General features: G+C 38.1%; 1 long non-coding RNA gene across 3 annotated transcripts in view; it reads left to right on the forward strand.

Moving 5' to 3' along the window:
* LOC115849335 (uncharacterized) overlaps positions 1-20,562 on the forward strand; it is a 209,005-nt gene that overhangs the window by 4,855 nt on the left and 183,588 nt on the right. The window lies entirely within an intron of this gene.

A 20,562-nucleotide genomic window follows, 5' to 3' on the forward strand; every position in this document is an offset into this window, starting at 1 on the left:
ATGTATCCACTTAATAATCTCTTTCCTCTGATTAAATCATTTTGGCAAACAAATAATGATTATAAGCAATTTTTAGAAAGTTGTGTATTAAGAAAATAAAGTTGTGTATAAATTCAGTAAGCAATCCTTTAAAATTGCTTTTAAAATAAGTGATGTTCTATGAGAGTTAATCCAATAATAAAATATTGAAGGAAATAACAGCTATAGAGACAGAAAATAATAAGCTAGTTCCTAAGAACTTTTTTTTTTTTTTTTTTTTTGCGGTACACGGGCCTCTCACTGTTGTGGCCTCTCCTGTTGCGGGGCATAGACTCCGGACGCACAGGCCCAGCGGCCATGGCTCACGGGCCCAGCCGCTCCATGGCATGTGGGATCCTCCCAGACTGGGGCACGAACCCGTGTTCCCTGCATCGGCAGGCGGACTCTCAACCACTGCGCCACCAGGGAAGCCCCCTAAGAACTTTTAAAATTGAATTAATATGTCTCTACAATGGCTTGATAAATTTGGGGTTTTAACATGCAGGTATTCAGGACTTAAGCATCAGTGTAGAGTCTTATTTATCTATCTATAAAATATATTACTCACCTTTTATCCTGCAGAGAACTTTCTAGCAGCAATACAAGTGATTACTCTTTTACAACCGGTTACAAATCAGTTGAGGCTCACATCTCATGAATGAGGAAAAACCTAGAATCAACAAGGAGACTTCCTTAACATATAATGGTAATTCTGAACTCTTTTGCTATAAAATTTGATAGTCCTTGAAAGTCATGTTTGACAAAGGTTGACCCAGCACATTACCGCATGTTAATTAATACACCCTGTAGGGGGACCTACTCTTAGAAGTGTTCTCTGTTCACAAAGAATTTATCGCCAAGTTGTGGGTACAAGCCAGGCTCTAGTGGATGTAATTATACAAGTATTCTTCTCGAACTCCCTGCAAATTATCAGTTTCCACAGTCAGGGTGACAATTGTTGGTTAAGAGGAATAAAAACTCTGTGTTTGAATGTTAATCTGGCTATGGAAGCACTAGGGTCATAATAAACAAACACGTATTTCCTGCTGTAGTTAAGAGCACAGCAAAGAACTCCGGTTTCCCACATTTGGGGGAATTTTTTTCCTTTTCTTTTGTGGGTAAACAATTGCTTTAAAATTATAAAATAAGTACTTAGCCTTCAAAGCTTATCTCTGCTATCTAAGAATGATTTTATTGTACTTAGTTGTATTGAAATATAATCTACATATGATCAAAAGTTAAAAGGACTAAACATCTATTGATGGGAACCCCAAACTAAGAACTTCTTCACAATCTTGTTTCAAAACAAACAGAAAAGTAAAGCAAATGCCATTAAAATTTCTTTGAGGCGAAAAAGTTTATTATTGCTGTTAGGTAGCATATTTGGCCTGGATTACATTAGGACTAATCAAACAGCTTAAAGTGGTGTTTGCTAACAGACGGTTATTAAATAAAAGAACTACAGGGTAAAGGTCAGCACACAGGTTGTTTTGCTTAATTTTTAAAAATTTCCCTGAGCCTACGTCTTTCCAATTTTTTTCTAAAACAAGTCAACTCAAGTTGGCACCTCAAAACCTTTAAACACTGTAATTAAAACCTTTAAACACTGTAATTACACTAGTGCTGATATTCAACTTGGAGAAATGCTGTTAGAAGAGCGATTATTTCAGTGGATCCAGGGTAATGATATTAAAAACGGATAGTTTTGATTGAGCACTTGCTTTGTTCCAGACACAGTATTTATACCTGGATTTATACTGTCTCATTTAGTACAACTCTATAAGAGCTTATATTACTTTCACTTTACAGAAGGGAAACTGAGCTTCAGAGAGGTTAATACTTGCCCCAGGCCACATACTAGTAAGGGGCAGAGTAGAACCAGGACTTTTCCCCTGCAAAGCCCATGCTCTTAGCCAAGATGTGTGACTGTCTTAGATACTCCAGGTCCGCTGTTAGAGAAACATTAGCAACCACTTACTGTCATCAAACTGAGGGGATTCTCCACTTACAGCTGATGGGCAGAGGGAATTCAAGGGAGGCAATTACCTACTAAGACTCCCTCATTTCACAAGGGAGGAGAACTAAGCTCAGAAATTTTAAGAAGCCTGCCTAAGGTCAGCCATCTTAGTGACAGAATTATTGAGGGATGAGAATCCATAACTCAACAGTCCTGCAAACACAAAGGCAAAGGTAGAAAAATTGTTTTTATCTCACCAAATCTTCTGAAAAACTCAGAGAATGTAAAAACAAAGATTTGAGTATTCAGGTTTCTTACTAGCATGTAATATTACAGAAGTAAAGTTGATACTTCTGGCCCAAAATCTGTAGCTCCACCTATGCATATTTCTGGAGAGGACTCGAGGTTGGAGACAGTGAGAATCTCTGCAAACAAGTATGTTATTCAGGTTATGTTTGAGTCCTTCTAGGATAACATTCTGTTCTTTATTAGATGCAAAAGCCCAAGACTGTAACATCCCTGGCCCAGCCACATTCTTGCACTCAGAGGACTTTCTCAAAGGGAACAATGTTCCTGATCAAAAAGAGGGAGTTTTTGCTTCTCAACCTAAAATCTGGTCTTCCAAGCAAGCTTCAACTGCCCAGTATGGGACATGACGTTTTAAGATTTCACCTAAGAACTATTTTAAACTCTATCTTGAAGAGAAACAATATTCAGAAAGTTTTTCTAAAGGATAAACTTCAGTCACTACTGTGACTAACATATATGATATGTGAGTATTTCAATATATTATATTTACTCATGATTTAAAGCAGACCAGCAAAGAGCTGGGTGCCTTGATAGTATCAAATGATTTCCAAGAAGATGGTTTTTACAGAATTACTCTATGATTTGTGCAATGGCATCTGCCTATACTGATTCTTGATTTGAGCAGTGACATGAAATGAGATGTACCATCTCCAATAAAGAATCTTCCCACAGGTTGTTAAGTATATCGCCCCTGTATTCCCTTCAGGAGAAATATCTTTTCACAATATTTGTTCCAAGAAGAGTTAAAATTACCAGGACATTTTTGGTTAATCTCACGGGCACTGGGAGTTAGATAACTGACAGAGTTTCTCTTTTCACATTGGCAGCTAGAAAATTGAAAGCCAAATGTGTGGCTCACTCATGGTGGATGAGTAGGTCATCATGGAATGCATCTTAAACTTTATTCATGGCTCGATTCTGTCCCCACCCTTGTTTTTTTTCCTCTTTTTTCTTTCATTTCTTTTTTTTTGTGTGTGGTATGCGGGCCTCTCACTGTTGTGGCCTCTCACGTTGCGGAGCACAGGCTCTGAACGCGCAGGCTCAGCGGCCATGGCTCACGGGCCCAGCCGCTCCGCGGCATGTGGGATCTTCGCGGACCGGGGCACGAACCTGTGTCCCCTGCGTCGGCAGGCGGACTCTCAACCACTGCGCCACTCGGGAAGTCCCATTTATTTCTTTTTATCAAAATAAATTTTATAATTTTTGATATTTCTTTTCTGCAACATAACAAGGAATAGCTAAATAAAATATGTGAGAATCTTAAGCAAAATTATATGTTTACAAATATGTATTTTCAGAGAGGAACGTTAGGAGGGAAACAAAGATGTTCTATTAAATGACAATATTATGGCTAAATTTTTTTCTTTTATTTTTCAAACTTTTAAAAATCTTAATAATTGTATTTACAATTTAAGGATAAAAACTTATTTGAACTTTGAAAGCTCTAGGTATTCCAGATATAGAAGTGTGGGAAGTATGTGTCTGACCCCATGCAGTGTATTTTTCAGTTTGATTATGTTAAGGCAAGTGAGGAACTGTCATAGACTGAGGTTGAAATGGTAGGTGAGAGCCAAATTTTAAAGGCCTTGGTGTGCTATTTTAAGGGAGTGTATTACTGCCAGTGTGAAGTTGGAAGCAGCACTTTTTAACTAAAGTGCTTTACTGAAAGATAACTGTAACTATACAGTTGAAAGAATAGGGCATGGGAAAGCCTCAGGCAAGGGAACCAGGTAGGAGGCTTATTAGTTTGGTGGCAGGGGTTGGAGGACGGAGGTTTATAAAAACTTGAGTTAGACCAATGGAGATAAGGGCTGCAATCAGATTTGACAGATTAGAAGTGGGTGGGGAGGAGGAAATAGAATGATCCCCAGGTTTGCTTTGTACTTTAGGTAATGGATAGGTATTGGTGTCATTCAACATGATAGAGAATTTAGAATGATTAGGCATTAATTTGTTTGAGAGTAAGGAGAACAGAGAAGAAAGGAATTGAGTTCATTATTGGACATATTAGATATGAGGTACTTATAATACATATAAGAGATGTAGCCCCAAGCAGTCAGAAATACAATACAGGGACTTCCCTGGCGGTCCAGTGGTTAAGACTTTGCCTTCCAGTGCAGGGGGTATGGGTTCAATCCCCGGTCGGGGAGCTAAGATCCCACGTGCCTCGTGGCTGAAAAACCAAAACGTAAAACAGAAGCAATATTGTAACAAATTCAAAAAAGACTTTTAAAATGGTCCACATCAAAAAAAAAAAGAGAGAAATTACAGTACAAAGGTGGAACTCTGAATGAAAGTTTGGCTTAAATATTGTAAGGGTGTGTGTGTGTGTGTGCGTGTGTGTGTGTTTGGCATCATTAATATCAGACAGCCATTTTTTCTATATGATTCTGGTCAGGCTTCCTCCTATTTCCCAAGTAAGCTATTCTAAGCCTATTAAGGCAGTAGTCATCAATGACTTATAAAATGTCAAGTCTAGTGGATCCTTTCAGCTCTAATTTTATAGGTATCTTTATAGCTCTTGTCAGGATTGATTATGCCTCACATTTCTTTCTTGATCTTACATTTTACTACTTCCCAGTCTCCTTCACCGGCTTTCATTCTTTTACCAGTATAAACTATTAAGTTCATACACTGTCTCTGACTGAAATGAAGAAGATTAAAGGTGGAGGAGTTCTGGGAGAAATAAAAGTTTGTTCAGTGTGTTAAGTTTGAAAAGCCTGTTAGACATCTAAGTGTATATATTGAGTAAGCATTTGGATATATGAGTATAGAGTTCAAGGGGAAAATGTGGACTAGCACATAAGTTTAGGAGTCATCAGCATATAGGTGGTATCTAAAGCTCAAAAATTAGCTGGGGCCACCATGGGGGAATTGGTGAAGAATGTTAAGAAGAGCTATCTAAGGATAGTGTCTTGGGGTACTTCACATTTTAGAGGCAGATAATTGAGAAGCATCCATCAGAGGAGGCTAAGAGAGATCAACTAGCAAGGTAGGAAGAGAACTGAAAGTGGTATCCAGAAGGCAACTGAAAAAAAAAAGGTTTTAAAGAAGAGGAAATGGTAAATTCTACCAACTTCCTGAGAAGTTGATTAAGATGAACACTGAGAATTGACCTCTGGATTTGGAAATCGAGATGTTATTGCTGACCTTGACAGTAATTGTGGTGGAATGGTGAAGAATGAAGCCTTGATTGTAGTGGGAGTCTGTAGGGCTAATTCTTTTTAGAAGAGGGAAACAGGAAATAGCAGGGGTAGTCAAATGATAACAATTAATTCGTTATGGTAGAACAAAAGAGCAGGAAAGCCGTTATATAAATATACGAGCATTCAAGATCATGAATATCTATGTCTGGTTAAGGTTGGGAAAAAGCCAAGTTCTAAAGTTTTGATCCCTTGAAGTTTATTCCCACTTGATTTTAATATTAGACCTTCTTACAATTACTATCATTTCTGAGTAACATAGTCATGAAAGAGGTAAAGGTAGAAACAGGAAATGTAGGCATCTGATGAAGAGAAAGACGAAGATAGGAAAATAGCTAAAAGGAAATGTAGAGTTGAAGAAGGATTTTTGGTTATTTTTTGAGGGGAATGCATGGGAATTAAAACATGTTTACTGGTTAAAGAAAGGAACAAGTAGACAGAGAAAGGTTAAATATACACAAAAGGTTAGGTATTTGAAGGGAGGAAACTTAATTTTAGCAGGTGATTTCTTTCTTTTAGATTGGAAAGAGATATAAATGCACCAATGTAGTTAAATTTCTAGGATAAGATAATTTAAAGGAATTTACACCTACTGTCCTATATGTACTCTGAGAATGAGGCCAGATCATCTGTTGAAGTGATGGAGAGTGAGCTTTTTGGAGAATTAAAGAGAGTGAAGTTTTGAAATAGCTGTTATTAAAAATGGAATAAAAACTACAAGGGAGAAGTAGAATACTTGTTTATTTAACAGTTACATACCTCTCTAAGCACCTTATAAATATTAGCTCATTTATTCATCATAGCATCTCTATGAGATGTGTTCAGTTATTATTACCTTCTTACAGATGAAGAAAATGAGGCACAAAGTGGTCACGCTGTTTTGCTAAGGGCACCCAGCTAGTAAGTGGAGGAACCAGGAACTGAGCTTTGGTGGTCAGGCTCCAGAGTCCATGCTCTTAACCACTTTACAATGCTGATGGCAATGATATAACTTTATTTGGCAGGCTTAGGTACGTAGGTGTGGAATTTCAAGAGACAAAAGTTTAGATTCCTCCAGGAGAGGAGCTCAGAGCTTGAGTGTGATGATAGTAGAGACATTAGTTGTTGAGATAAACCACAGAATGCAGACTGGATGGAAGAGGTAGGGCAGAGGATAAAGAAGCAGGGTCATAGAGGGGCTCAGAGACTTGAATCTTTGCTGTTTTCCTAAGGTTTTAGATTCTTTATGAGCCAAAGAGTTAGTTTGCTAGAAGTAAAGAATAGGGATAGTTGGAAGAAGCAGGAACTCAGATTAAGACAGTATGATTATGAAATGTAATTAAGAGAGATGAGTTTCTGGGGAAGACAAGGTAGCACTGGGGTATAGCACTGGTAGTAGATCACTGAGATCCAAAGGAGTTAAAAGGCCTGAGCAGCAGAGGAGGTCAAGAAATAATGAGTTCAGGGTGTTGGGTGGGGCATCTCTATAAATATTGAAGTCACATATGAATCACTCAAGATGACACAGGAAACAGGGTGGAGAAAATGGCTGCAGAAACCAGCAATTTGCAATGTGAGTTTGATGAGGGAATGAGAGATGGCGTAAGATGAGAGATCAGGCTGACATAATGAACAGACTCCAGACAGTGGAGTCATACAGGCCAACCAACGTTTCTTGTAGCCACCTGCTTCTGTGAGTGTGATAGGGAAGCCAAAATGGCCATTCCATCAAGATGTGTAAACTGGCAGCATTCCTGAAGAGATTTTTAAAGGGGTTGAACTTTTGAAACAATTAAAGCCTTAAATTACCTTAGAGGTCCAACACATTAGCAAAGTAAATATTAGCACAGTTAATCTAGCCCATATAAAACCATTATCACATAAGTACAAATAGGGCTCCAAGGATATGGATATGTTTTAAAAGGTGGGAAACTGGAAGGAGGAAGGGAACACAGGAAATTGAGGTTTTGGCCATGGGTAATGTGAACAGCTAATATAAAGGAGAAGGAGCCAGCAACCATGTACATGGAGAACCTCTAACATGTGCCCTAAGAATGATGTAGAAAAGGGGAAATGTGCAAACGAGCTATCTCCTTCTCTTAGTTCAGAATACTTAATAAAAATTATGTTAATAATTTCATATGCATTGATGTGTGCTTTCCCTGTTCTAACAATGTTAAGAGCCTCAGAAACAAAAAATAAATGTTTATAGAAAAAAATCCTATCCCTGAATCAGAAGGCAGGCTAAATTACATACTGTTATAGAACTAACTACTTAATATTAGAGGAAATTATGTTTTAGTCAACAAAAATTCAGATTTGCCTTGGTAACCTATACTGTTGGTTACCTGCCAAACCATCACTGCTCCATCTTCTTCCTTACCAGCAGAATCCTTTTTATGCCACTGGATATTAGCATCTACACATAATACTAAGAGGTCCTATAATAACTAATATTTTCTGAACTAGAATAGGTCTTAGAGAACATCCAATCCACTAAACTGTGCAGAGGGAGACATGGTGAAAAGCAATAATTCAACAACTCTGACATGGAGTTTCTTGAGTTATGAATACGAATTAGAATGAAGTCCTTTATCCATATAAATGCATAGTTTTGATTCTTAATATCCCCAAAGTACAAAATAACCTCCAGCAAAAGAAAACAAGATAAATGATGGAAAATTTCTGAATGATTATAATCACAGGCTGTGTGGCCCTGGAAGTACCAAAAGTTCTGAATTTTCTATCCATTTCCAAAGATTTATCAAAGGGCCAAATTAGTTTATGAATGCTCTTAAAGTTCTATTTTCTACCATGAGTACAATCACAGTGATTCAAAACCAGTGTAAGTTTTACCTGAACCAACCTTGCCCGGTCAGTGTGGAAATGGCTTAAGCTGACAGGTGCTTTTTACATGGCGATATACATTTGTGTGCATGTATGCACAGGTCTGCGTGTGTGCATGTCTGTGAATGTGTATGTGTCCTTATGCTTGTGAGCCATCCAGAGGTTATTACATCAAGAAGCCTCTGCTCTTTCCCCAACACCCATCCTCAAGGCAGGTCCACCCACACAATACCAGAGCGGGTGAAGTCAATTTTACTAAGATTTACAAGTCTGGAAAATGGAGGAGGACTACCAAGGAGAAGATTATAATCAACATTGTTATCTGGCGTATCAGTACTCTTCAAAATTATGCTCTTATCTGAAACTAGCCATCTCATCACTCTTCTCCCCTCCCTTTCTTAACACGGTTTTATTTAAATGCAATTCCGCTCTCTTTCCAAGCTTGCCTTCTAAGAAAAACTAAAACACTGCATTATAGAAGCCACTCATTTTAGAAAACTGTCCAGTTACCACTATTCTCACTCAAACATACCCTTTGATGGACTTCCCATGCACACCCCTCAATAAGAATATCAAAGTATCCAGCAAAACCAGGTAATTCCCAAGAAGGAAAATTTTTTTCTCCTTAGAAAAATAATTTTCTCCATATCAGACTTTAGCAAAGGAGAACCATGGCACATGCATGCATAGCCACACACCTCCATAGTGGACTTGGTAAAAGAAAAAGAAAAGAAGAATGGAAACATTTAACATTCAGTTGGGTGGTCCAAAGACACTGGAGATTGAAGAAATATATTTAGAAGTTAAAAATATTTTTGTAGGATAATTTTCATTTGAGATTGATTTTAACCTATATAACAGATGTGTTGCTTATAAAAAATGATGGTTTATCTGCTTCTGCCTAAAAATTAATAGTCATACAATATAGGGACCATTCATTGGATTGACCTTGGAAGGATATTTCTAGTCCATTGATTCTTCCTTTATATTATTCATTTATGCTAGGTAAAATTTTGTCTCCATGTCTTGCATAATGAAGAAACAGAAATAAAAGCTATAAATGGAAAAGAACACTTCTCCAGGGTCATTTAATTCAAATCTTTTTAAGGGAAGTTGTTTCTTCAGTTTTAATTATCTTCAGTTTTAATTATCTAGTAATAGTAATTATCTTGTTTTTCTACTATATCCAATAGTATTTCTACTCTACGAGAAACAAGTTTATTTCGAATATCATTTCTCAAACACATAGCGCTTACCATTAAGCAAAATTTCTTAATTTATTTTACAAATTATTTAAAAGGGATGACAAAAATTTTAAATTATGCATATTACATAAATATGACATGAAAGATATGGATTAGGTCATGGTATACACTTCCTAAGCTTTTTTTTCCCAGACAACAGAGTTGTGAGAGCAGTATAAAATGTCCATGTGTGTCTCCTATTGCGTATGTGATTTTAAATCTCTAAAAACAATCTAGCATCTTTTGAAGTACCACCTACATTTTTTCCACCACCTGTAATTTAACACAATAAAAGAAACTTCCTTGAATGTTCAAAATGCACTGCCAGCCTGCTAGCACCAAAGCACATCTTCTGTTGAGTACCAAAGGTAGTACCATATTGCCCTTATGCATACTTTAAATGTACAGTCCTCAATTACCTTCCAGGGGCTTCTTCAATAAAACCCCATTTTACCAATTCAAGCTCATATCCCACTGACACAAACAGTCCTCTCCGTTTGGTTGTATCTTCTTTCTCTTCAATAAACATGATTTTCCCCCCCTTCATCTCGTTGTTCTTGCCACCAGGAATGCCATCTCCCTTATCTTCTACTCTTACTTGAGTGCCTCTTTTCCAGAAAGCTCTTCCTGAGTCTTTTAGTCCATACGGTGCTCTTACTGTCATTTAACTTTCCATTGTTCTGATTTCTGTTAACTAGTTTATTCTTATGCTTTTCTGTAAGCCTCACTTTTTCTTGCATTCTGAAACACATTGGAAGTTTCTCTACCAAACTTTGTTTATTCATTGTTCATTTTTGTACAATTCAAATTTCTAGAAACACTAAGTCAACAACCGATGTACAAGAAAAAAAGTAATAAAATAGGGCTTTACTTGTACAAAAAAACTACATTCAGGATCCCTTTTCCCTTATTTTGGAATGCAATTTCTAAGTGTTTCTCATGCTGGCTACTAACAGGGACGTCATTTCAAATTTGGGTCTGATATTCCCCCTCTTCCTTATGGTGCACAAGGTAATACAGTGGTTTTCAGATTTGTTTTTTAGGGACAGAGTTTTTTCTTCAAACTCATTCTTACCTAGAATTTCAAATATGTAAAAGAGGTGCAGCAGAATAACCCTTATTAAAGAGAGTGCAGTGTGTGAGGGAAAAGTGAGGGGTCCTGCCTGCTTAGCCCTTCTACAGCCCCACCAGTAGCTCCTAGGGCTCCTTGGAGGAATTCTGGAGGCACCATGTAGAAACAGGAGAAAAGCTGACCTTGGCTCTGCTCTCTTTTCTCTGTTCAGGCTTGCGCTTGAGTCTCCTCAACCTTAAAAACAATGAACTTGATCATCAGAGACCCTTCGTATAAACCACAAAGCCTCATAATGCAAGCAGTACTCAAGTGAATCAAAAAAGATTCACACCTAGACTATTTTGGTGTTCTATTGTTGTATTGAGTCAATATTTTTAGAAACTTTCTTTTGAAAAAAATTGCTTGATGTTTGATAAAAATTAGTATCGAGGATTGATTAAAGATTTGAACAATTTGGGGGGAGTTATTTAGATTCTGGTTTGTGAGTACCTTTTATTGTCAGTAAATTTCAGTTTTGAAAATTCTACTTTGAGTTAGCATTTCAAAAAAAAGAAACCAAAGTTTGTATTCAACATTCACAACTTCTAATCTTCTGTATTCCTTCAAGTAAGCAAGCAGTGTAACATAGTGTTCCTACGTAGAAACAGTCTGGTATAAATATCAGTCAGATATTTGCTTTGGCAGGTGTTCATTTAACAGAATGTGTGAAGAAATACACAAACCTGGTGTCCGACAAATGCCATTAAAGAGTACTATCATTCCAGTTAATAAAATATATTGGTGAAATTAGCCATTTCATTTTGGCTGTATTTAAAAAACTATTTCTATCTACGGGGCATTGATTCACTTGTAAATGGAAAAAAAGTCAGGCAAAACACCAAAACAGTAAGTTCCACTTGATTCCGAGCAACTTGTTAAATAAACCGTTGCTGCTTTTAACTGCAAAGTACTTAAATGTGACTGCCAAAGTCTATAATTTTTTTAGAATTCCTGGTTTCTCCATCAGACAAACTTGACTCAGTTATCAATATAAAAGTGACTTAGCTGTCAATTTGGCTTGATCAAAACAACTTTTGATACTACTAATCTTTTTAACAAAACTTTTCATTTTACAAAGTTGATTTATAATATGAAAATCTCAGTGAAAAACCCAGTTCATCTATGTGCATGTATGTGTGTGTGTATATACATACATATATATATATGAATAGACATATAATTTTAGAAATATTTATTGCTAAATAAAGTTATTTCTAGTGAATTAAACTTTGCAAATAAAAGTAATACATTTATAAAACTTACTGCAAATTTAATTTTTTGACTGGAGTGCCCTTGTTACTGACAAATTATATAAAATTTTAAATATACTTAAAGTAAGAATCATTCAATCCATGTACACTTTTTTTAAATTCAATTAATAGTTGTGTCATGCTTTTGTACAAGGAGATTTACTTGACCCAGATAGGAATTGAGTACTAAGAGTTAGTTTCTGATACCCAGAAACTTACAAACTAATGAGGGTCATAATGAGGAACTTCAGTATAAGGTTGTTATCATCTTAGTGGTACAGGCAAGTGCTTTAAAATGTCACTTAAAAAAAATGATGAAAAGCAAGTAAGGTCAGAAAATGAATCAAAGGGGAACTTTTTTGCCTGGAGAAGCAGTGAGAGATTCCTGTTCACACTTTCTTTCCCTTTTGCTGTAGAACCAACATCAACCAGCTTTAAAAACACTGTTATTAAAAAAGGAAAAAAATTTTCTGGCAAGGGTGAGGAGAGTGATTTTGACTTGGGAAATCCTGACGGAGAGGGGAAAGGTAAAGAAGTAAGATAAGAAAGAAAGGGAACTAACATTCACTGAGTATTTAGCAATTGAACTTTTATGTCTATTATGACATTATGTTTCTTCTTAAAGGAAACCAGCTAGAAAGCTATTGAAACCACTGAGGTATAAGCAGGAATGGAAAATGAACAAATAGAATAGAATTTGTTTAATCTTGGCTCTATTCAACTTTGTCACAGTTGACCAGTCCTTGAGGGAAGAGTATCTAGCCCCAAACTTATAGAGAATGTTAAATAAGATTTTCTTTCAAACTGTATTCATTCCTTGAATTTAGTAGATCATCAATGTTTTTAATTTGTTTGTTTTTTGGCTGCATCGGGTCTTAGTTGTGGCACGCAGGATCTTTGTAGAGGCATGTGGGATTTTTTTTTTTTTTTTTTTTTTTTTTTGCGGTGCACGGGCTCTTCGTCGTGGTGCACGGGCTTCTCTCTAGTTGTGGTGTGTAGGTTTTCTTTTCTCTAGCAGCGGTGCAGAGGCTCCAGGGTGCATGGGCTCTGTAGTTTGCAGCATGCAGGCTCTCTCGTTGAGGCACGCGAGCTCAGTAATTGTGGTGCGCGGGCTTAGTTGCCCCGTGGCATGTGGGATCTTAGTTCCCTGACCAGGGATCAAACCCATGTCCCCTGCATTGTAAGGCAGATTCTTTACCACTGGACCACCAGGGAAGCAGCTTAATTTAGTTTAATTAAGCTATAAGTTACAATGGAAAATGGGTAAATAAAGGTAATGCTCAGAAGATATATTATGAAATAAGTTTTTGGAATAGATGCCTACCCATAAGCACTTGAATATAACTGCTACTGATAAGACCCACAAGAAATATAGTATAGCCATGAAAAGACACTTGAAAGTTGGTTGCATTTCTTTTTAGAAAGATGTTGAGTTTTGGGTCTTTAAGGGAAAGATCCCATTATTTTTCGATAGCTGAAATACATCAAAATAAAACCCCAAAGGAAAGCATTCTGACAGTTAAAATGTTGTAGTTTCATATTTTTTTTTAAATTTAAATTTGTTTATTTATTTTTGGCTGTGTTGGGTCTTCGTTTCTGTGCGAGGGCTTTCTCCAGTTGCGGCGAGCGGGGGCCACTCTTCATCGCGGTGCGCGGGCCTCTCACTGTCGCGGCCCCGCGTTGCGGAGCACAGGCTCCAGACGCGCACGCTCAGTGGCTGTGGCTCACGGGCCTGGTTGCTCCGCGGCATGTGGGATCCTCCCAGACCAGGGCTCGAACCCGTGTTCCCGCATTGGCAGGCAGATTCTCAACCACTGCGCCACCAGGGAAGCCCCTGAAATGTTGTAGTTTCATTTTTAAAAACAACTTCTAACTTTACTATACATTTGTGTTTCATTTATCTACACCAGTTCTTTATTTTATGTTCTGAAATAAATTTCCCTCCAATTTCTAGCAGTAATAAACGGGAGTCTGGTTTTTCCCATTTCTCCAAAGTTAAATATCTTAAGAGTAGAAAGACAAGAGTTAGGCAATAATTTGAAGTTATGTATGCCTTCCAGAGAATCTGTATTTAGTTCATTTGTATGTTCAACTGGTGAGAATCTATTGATACATTTTTACATTACATATCATAGAATTAGAGCGCATCTTGTCTGAAGATGACGTTTCTAAAGAAAGAGCCAGATATTTGTGCTCAAGTGTAAAACTCCGTAGTAGGAAATGATGTTCAAAAGTAAGGTTAAATCAGCCTTAGTGTTTATTTTAAGACTATAAGAATCATTTGATAATTGCTTCTGTTAAGAGCTAGCTACACGCAAGCTAAGCTGAAATATTGATAGGAATGGACTTGCACACCATACTAAATTAGAACTGTATTAGTTTCACTTTTAAGAGGAGACTTTTTCTGAACTTCTCTGGTTCAGTAAAGTCACATCAATATCAATAAATCAAAATTCCCCTAAATGGGCTTCCCTGGTGGCGCAGTGGTTGAGAGTCCGCCTGCCGATGCAGGGGACGCGGGTTCGTGCCCCGGTCCGGGAGGATCCCACATGCCGCGGAGCGGCTGGGCCCGTGAGCCATGGCCGCAGAGCCTGCACGTCCGGAGCCTGTGCTCCGCAACGGGGGAGGCCACAACAGTGAGAGGCCCGCGTACAGAAAAAAAAAAAAATTCCCCTAATTATTTTATTATTAACATGCATATCTTGATATGCTGTTTCCTACATTATAAAATAGTAGCATTAAATGCTGTGAAATTCCATAGTTCACTTCTTGTGGTATGCAGAGTTCCCATAGAAAATATATATGCCATGTATTGGACACTATTAATTTTGACATCATAAAGTTGGAAAAAGTTTTAAATTAATTATTTAAATATGGTTCTTAAGGAAAAATTGCTGTAGAACAGGATTAGAAATTTTTTTTTTCATTAAGAGGCCAGATAGTAAATGTTTTAAAGCTTTGTGAGCCTAATGGTCTCTGTCACTACTCAGTTCTGCCATTGCACAACAAAAGCAGCCATAGGCAATACATAAATGAATGAGCAGGGCTGTCTTCCAATAAAACTTTATTTTCAAAAGCAGGTGGTGGGTCAGATTTGGCCTCTGGGCCATAGTCTGCTGACCACTGTTACAGAACATATAAACATTTTACATTTTCTCTGTTTAACAAAGATAACTGAACCACACTTCTCACTCTCTATAGTTTATGTATATAGTTAATATATAATATATTGTTATATATATCGATATATATTGAGATTTGTGAGAACCAAACAAACACATGGGAAAGGACTTTAAAAACTAGACGTATTGATCAAAGGGTACAAACGTCTAGTTAAAGATGAATAAGTTCTGGGGACCTAATATATAGAATGGTGATTATAGTTAATAATGCTGTACTATATATTTGCAAGTTACTAATCAAGTAGATCTTAAATGTACTTACCACAAAAAAAAATGGTAATTATGTGACATGATAGAGGTGTTAGCTAACACTATGGGTGGTAATTATTTTGCAATATACTCAAAGTACCAAATCAACATGTTGTACACTTTAAACTTATACAATGTTATATGTCAATTATATCTCAATAAATCTGGGGGGTGAAAAAAAACTAGAAGCATTTCCATCTATAAGTGAAAGGCTTTATGATTATAAACAGGAAATGTTCAAATATTCATATGTTAAATGGGCATTATCTACCTGCAAACTGATCAGGATGCCTTTTCTAATATAGTCAGCAAGAATTATTTCATGTTTCTAACAGTTGGGGAGATTTGGAAATGTCTATGATCCTCTATTATAGTTAATTCTATCATAAATAGGAATTTTGTTTGAAACTAATTTGGTATATTTGGGCACTGTATTTCAAATACATGGAACCAGCACTATATATTTTCTCTTCTTCTACACCTAAAAAATAGGAAGGCACTGGGCTTCCCTAGTGGTGCAGTGGTTGAGAGTCCACCTGCTGATGCAGGGGACACGGGTTCGTGCCCCGGTCCAGGAAGATCCCACATGCTGCGGAGCGGCTGGGCCCGTGAGCCATGCCCGATGAGCCTGTGCGTCCGGAGCCTGTGCTCCGCAACGGGAGAGGCCACAACAGTGAGTGGCCCACGTACCGCCAAAAAGAAAAAAATAGGAAGGCACTAATTTTTTTAAATGAAATATAAATCCCATTAATATATTAAAATTGGTATCACTGCCATATGATTATTGGGGTTGAGGAAATTAGGATAAAAAGAAATGAGCTAAAGAACAGTAACAGCACTGTTGACAAATGAAGCTGATATCACCCTCACATGGAAAAGCAGAGGAAGTATTAAATCTGAAATTCTCCATGTGAAGTGGGAAATATAAGTTCTGACACAGGCTAGACAAAGACATTCCTTTAAATTATTTGAACGTTTAGACTCTTCAGATTAAAAATTGTGATTTATCCATAATAAATTATCCATAATAGATTAAAGAATTCAGATTACAATGACAAATAGATCACAGATTTATTACATGAAAATGTTTCTGCTTCAAAGGCAACAAAAAAATTGCTTCAGAGTTTTAGAGAAATATGTTTTGAGGAGCTTCAAGATGGCGGAAGAGTAAGACGCGGAGATCATCTTCCTCCCCACAAATACATCAGAAATACATCTACATGTGGAACAACTCCTACAGAACACCTACTGAACGCTGGCAGAAGACCTCAGACCTCCCAAAACGCAAGAAACTCCCCCGTACTTGGGGAGGGCAAAAGAAAAAACAGAGACAAAGAATAGGGACAGGACCTGCACCAGTGGGAGGGAGCTGTGAAGGAGGAAAGGTTTCCACAAACTAGGAAGCCCCTTCGCAGGCGGAGACTGTGGGTGGCAGAGGTGGGGGAAGTTTCAGAGCCACGGAGGAAAACGCAGCAACAGGGGTGCGGAGGGCACAGCGGAGAGATTCCTGCACAGAGGATCGGAGCCGACCAGCACTCACCAGCCCGAGAGGTGTGTCTGCTCACCCGCAGGGACGGGTCAGGGCTGGGAGCTGAGGCTCCGGCTTCGGAGGTCGGATCCCAGGGAGAGGACTGGGGTTGCCTGAGTGAACAGAGCCTAAAAGGGGCTAGTGCGCCATGGCTACCCGGGAGAGAGTCCAGGAAAAAGTCTGGAGCTGCCGAAGAGGCAAGAGACTTTTTCTTGCCTCTTTGTTTCCTGGTGTGCGAGGACAGGGGATTAAGAGCGCTGCTTAAAGGAGCTCCAAAGATGGGCCCGAGCGGCGGCTACCAGCGCGGACCCCAGAGACGGGCATGAGACGCTAAGACTGCTGCTGCAGCCACAAAGAAGCCTGTGTGCAAGCACAGGTCACTCTCCACACCTCCTCTCCCGGGAACCTGTGCAGCCTGCCACTGCCAGGTCCCGTGATCCAGGGACAACTTTCCCCGGGAGAACACAAGGCGCACCTCAGGCTGGTGAAATGTCACGCTGGCCTCTGCCGCCGCAAGCTCGACCCACATCCGTACCCCTCTCTCCCCCCGGCCTGAGTGAGCCAGAGACCCTGAATCAGCTGCTCCTTTAACCCCATACTGTCTGAGCGAAGAAAAGATGCCCTCAGGCGACCTACACACAGAGGTGGGTCCAAATCCAAAGCTGAACTCCGGGACCTGTGCGAACAAAGAAGAGAAAGGGAAATCTCTCCCAGCAGCCTCAGAAGCAGCGGATTAAATCTCCATAATCAACTTGATGTACCCTGCGTCTCTGGAATATCTGAATAGACAACGAATCATCCTAAATTGAGGAGGTGGATGTTGGAAGCAACGATATATATATATATATATATATTTTCCCCCCTTTTTCTCTTTTTGTGAGTGTGTATGTGTATGCTTCTGTGTGTGATTTTCTCTGTATAGCTTTGCTTTTTACCATTTGTCCTAGGGTTCTCTCCATTTTTTTTTAATTACTTAAAAAACTTTTTTTTCTTAATAATTATTTTTTATTTTCATAACTATTTTATTTTACTTTATTTTATCTTCTTTCTTTCTTTTTTTTCTCCCTTTTATTCTGAGCTGTGTGGAGGACAGGCTCTTGGTGCTCCAGCAGAGCATCAGGGCTGTGCCACTGAGTTGGGAGAGCCAAGTTCAGGACACTGGTCCACAAGAGTCCTCCCAGCTCCACGTAATATCAAATGGTGAAAATCTCCCAGAGATCTCCATCTCAACACCAAGACCCAGCACCACTCAACGACCAGCAAGCTACAGTTCTGGACACCCTATGCCAAACAACTAGCAGGACAGGAACACAACCCCATCCATTAGCACAGAGGCTGCCTAAAATCATAATAAGGCCACAAACATCCCAAAACACACCACCAGACGTGGACCTGCCCACCAGAAGGACAAGATCCAGCCTCATCCACCAGAACACAGGCACTAGTCCCCTTCATGAGGAAGCCTACACAACCCATTGAACCAACCCTAGCTACTGGGGAAGGACACCAAAAACAACGGAAACTATGAACCTGCAGCCTGCGAAAAGGAGACACCAAATACAGTAAGTTAAGCAAAATGAGAAGACAGAAAAACACACAGCAGATGAAGGAGCAAGGTAAAAACCACCAGACCAAACGAATGAAGAGGAAATAGGCAGTCTACCTGAAAAAGAATTCAGAATAATGATAGTAAAGATGATCCAAAATCTTGGAAGTAGAAGGGACAAAATACAAGAAACGTTTAACAAGGACCTAGAAGAACTGAAGAGCAAACAAACAGAGATGAACAACACAATAAATGAAATTAAAAATTCTCTAGAAGGGATCAATAGCAAAATAACAGGGGCAGAAGAATGGATAAGTGATCTGGAAGATAAAAGAGTGGAAATTACTACTGCAGAGCAGAATAAAGAAAAAAGAATGAAAAGAATTGAGGACAGTCTAAGAGACCTCTGGGACAACATTAAACACACGAACATTCGAATTGTAGGGGTCCCAGAAGAAGAAGAGAAAAAGAAAGGGACTGAGAAAATACTTGAAAAGATTATAGTTGAAAACTTCCCTAATATGGGAAAGGAAATAGTTAATCAACTCCAGGAAGCACAGAGAATCCTATACAGGATAAATCCAAGAAGAAACACACCAAGACACATATTAATCAAACTATCAAAAATTAAATACAAAAAACAAATATTAAAAGCAGCAAGGGAAAAACAACAAGTAACACACAAGGGAATCCCCATAAGGTTAACAGCTGATCCTTCAGCAGAAACTCTGCAAGCCAGAAGGGAGTGGCAGGACATATTTAAAGTGATGAAAGAGAAAAACCTACAACCAAGATTACTCTACCCAGCAAGGATCTCATTCAGATTTGATGGATAAATTAAAAGCTTTACAGACAAGCAAAAGCTAAGAGAATTCAGCACCACCAAACCAGCTTTACAAAAAATGCTAAAGGAAATTCCCTAGGCAGAAAACACAAGAGAAGGAAAAGACCTACAATAATAAACCCAAAACAATTAAGAAAATGGGAAAAGGAACATACATATCGATAATTACCTTAAGTGTAAATTGATTAAATGCTCCAACCAAAAGACATAGACTGGCTGAATGGATACAAAAATAAGACCTGTATATATGCTGTCTACAAGAGACACACTTCAGACCTAGGGACACATACACACTGAAAGTGAGAGGATGGAAAAAGATATTCCATGCAAATGGAAATCAAAAGAAAGCTGGAGTAGCAATTCTCATATCAGACAAAATACACTTTAAAACAAAGACTATTACAAGAGACAAAGAAGGACACTATAATGATCAAGGGATCAATCCAAGAAGAAGATATAACAATTATCAATATTTATGCACCCAACATAGGAGCACCTCAATACATAAGGCAAATACTAACAGCCATAAAAGGGGAAATAGACAGTAACACAATCATAGTAGGGGACTTTAACACCCCACTTTCACCAATGGACAGATCAACCAAAATGAAAATAAATAAGGAAACACAAGCTTTAATGATACATTAAACAAGGTGGACTTAATTGATATTTATAGAACATTCCATCCGAAAACAACAGAATGCATATTCTTCTCAAGTGCTCATGGAACATTCTCCAGGATAGATCATATCTTGGGTTACAAATCAAGCCTTGGTAAATTTAAGCAAATTGAAATTGTATCAAGTATCTTTTCCAACCGCAACACTATGAGACTAGAATCAATTACAGGAAAAAATCTGTAAGAAATACAAACACACGGAGGCTAAACAACACATTACTTAATAACCAAGAGATCACTGAAGAAATCAAAGAAGAAATCAAAAACTACATAGAAACGAATGACAATGAAAACACAATGACCCAAAACGTATGGGATGCAGCAAAAGCAGTTCTAAGAGGGAAGTTTATAGCTATACAAGCCTACTTTAAGAAACAAGAAACATCTCAAATAAACAACCAAACTTTACACCTAAAGCAATTAGAGAAAAAAGAACCAAAAAAACCCCCCAAAACTAGCAGAAGGAAAGAAATCATAAAGATCAGATCAGAAATAAATGAAAAAGAAGGAAACGATAGCAAAGATCAATAAAACTAAAAGCTGGTTCTTTGAGAAGATAAAATTGATAAACCATTAGCCAGACTTATCAAGAAAAAAAGGGAGAAGACTCAAATCA

This window comes from Globicephala melas, chromosome 7 (assembly GCF_963455315.2).
Source record: "Globicephala melas chromosome 7, mGloMel1.2, whole genome shotgun sequence".
In the NCBI taxonomy this organism is placed as follows: domain Eukaryota; kingdom Metazoa; phylum Chordata; class Mammalia; order Artiodactyla; family Delphinidae; genus Globicephala; species Globicephala melas.